A 2170-nucleotide genomic window follows, 5' to 3' on the forward strand; every position below is an offset into this window, starting at 1 on the left:
AGGGTGGGGGCAAGTGTGGGTGTTTCACCTACCCCACCCACAATTTTTGATGTTGTCGGGGCCGGGGCGTGAACCGGCGATCTTCGGATCACAAGCCCACCTCTCTAACCTCTGCGCCACCACTCCCCAGTTATAATACAGATGTAATGTGACCAAAGCAGAAATTATGAGGTAGCATTATGAGTGTTCAGGAGTCCAACAGCAGAGGGGAAGAAACTGTTCTTATGGCAGGAGGTTCTGGTCCAAATGGACCGAAGCCTCCTGCCTGAGGGGAGTGGTTCAAACAGTCCGTGTGCAGGGTGAGCAGGGTCAGCTGTGATCCGACCTGCTCGCCTCACAGTCCTGGAGACGTACAGGTCGTGGAGGGATGGAAGGCTGCAGCCGATCACCTTCTCAGCTGAGCGCACAACGCGCTGCAGTCTGAGTCTGTCCCTGGCAGTGGCCCCGGCGTACCACACCGTGATGGAGGAGCTGAGAATGGACTCGATGATGGCCGTGTAGAACTGCACCATCAGCTTGGCCGGCAGCTTGGCCTTCTTCAGCTGTCGCAGGAAGTACAGTCTCTGCTGGGCCTTCTTGATGAGGGAGCTGATGGTCGGCTCCCACTTCAGGTCCTGGGTGATGGTGGTGCCGAGGAACCGATAAGAGTTTGCAGTGGTGATGGGGGTATCATTACAGGTGAGGGCGGGGGGGGGGGCAGAGTGGCTTTCCTGAAATCTACAATCATCTCCGCTGTCTTCTGGGCATTGAGTTCCAGGTTGTTGCTGCTGCACCAGGTCACCAGCTGGTCCACCTCCCTCCTGTATGCAGACTCATCACCGTCCGAGATGAGCCCGATGAGGGTGGTGTCATCTGCAAACTTAATAAGTTTCACAGAGTCATGGCTGGAGGTGCAGCAGTTGGTGTACAGGGAGAAAAGCATGGGGGAAAGCACACAGCCCTGTGGAGATCCTGTGCTTACAGTCCGAGTGTCCGAGACAGCTCTCCCCAGCCGCACGCACTGACTCCGGTCTGTCAGGAAGTCTATGATCCACCTGCAGGTGGAGTCAGGTACATGGAGCAGAGAGAGCTTGTCTTGGAGCAGAGCAGGGAGGATGGTGTTAAATGCGGAGCTGAAGTCCACGAACAGGATCCTGGCGTAGGTTCCTGGGGAATCCAGGTGCTGCAGGATGAAGTGAAGAGCCAGGTTTATTGCGTCATCCACAGACCTGTTGGCCTGTTGGATGCTGTCTATCATAACGGGCTGTGATTATCGTACCCACCACTGCACCCTGTATTCACTGGTTAACTGAACATCATTAACTTCACACAGACTCTCTCACTGGTACATTTTCATCTTTAAATCACTTCTTGTTCTGCTGCCTTCATACATCTCCTCCTTCATGTCTCTGTGTGAGTGCAGCTACAGCGTGCGCTCTCAGGACATTATTACCTGCAGTGTTCCCTCAGTGCGGACTGAACTAGGCAACAGGGCCTTCTCCTACTCTGCTCCTGTTTCCTGGAATATTTTGTAAAAAGATCTGAAGCTCTTGACCTTGACCTCTCTAAGTGGCTTTAAGAATCTGTTAAGTTCATGACAAAAAACAATGCAGACATGTTCCTGTTTTTAGTTTTCTACACCGTCCTACAATCTAGCTGGGGTTTTTTTTACACTTTCTTTTCAACACTATTTTATTTTCACTTGTTAAAAAAATCAGTTTGTACGCATCCTTTATGATTGTCTATTATTGTCTTTGTTGTCCACTGTTGTCATCATTCTTTGATAAAATCAGGTCTCTTGTGTAAATGAGTCCTCGAGGCTCAATGGGATCAACCTGTCTAAATAAAGGTTGAATGAATGAAAGAATGGTCAAATGCAACAAAAAAATGGGTCAGCATCAATAAATAAATCAGTTTATTGATAATACTTCAAATCTTTTTTCATATTTTTTTAGTAAAACATTTCACATATAGTACACATTGAAAACATCATCTGTGCTGTCATGAGCAAACTTGGTGTCTTGCAAAAAAAAAAAAAAAGTTAAGCGTGTTGCTTCTGTCTTTCTCCTTCCTGGATGTGATAGTCATCACTAGAAGCTGCACTCCGCAGGTTTCCTAACAAAACACACACATGATCAGAAGATAACGCGCGCACACACACACACACACACACACACACACACACACACAC

The sequence above is a fragment of the Nematolebias whitei genome, chromosome 17 (assembly GCF_014905685.2).
Source record: "Nematolebias whitei isolate Nwh7 chromosome 17, NemWhi1, whole genome shotgun sequence".
Classification (NCBI taxonomy): Eukaryota; Metazoa; Chordata; class Actinopteri; order Cyprinodontiformes; family Rivulidae; genus Nematolebias; species Nematolebias whitei.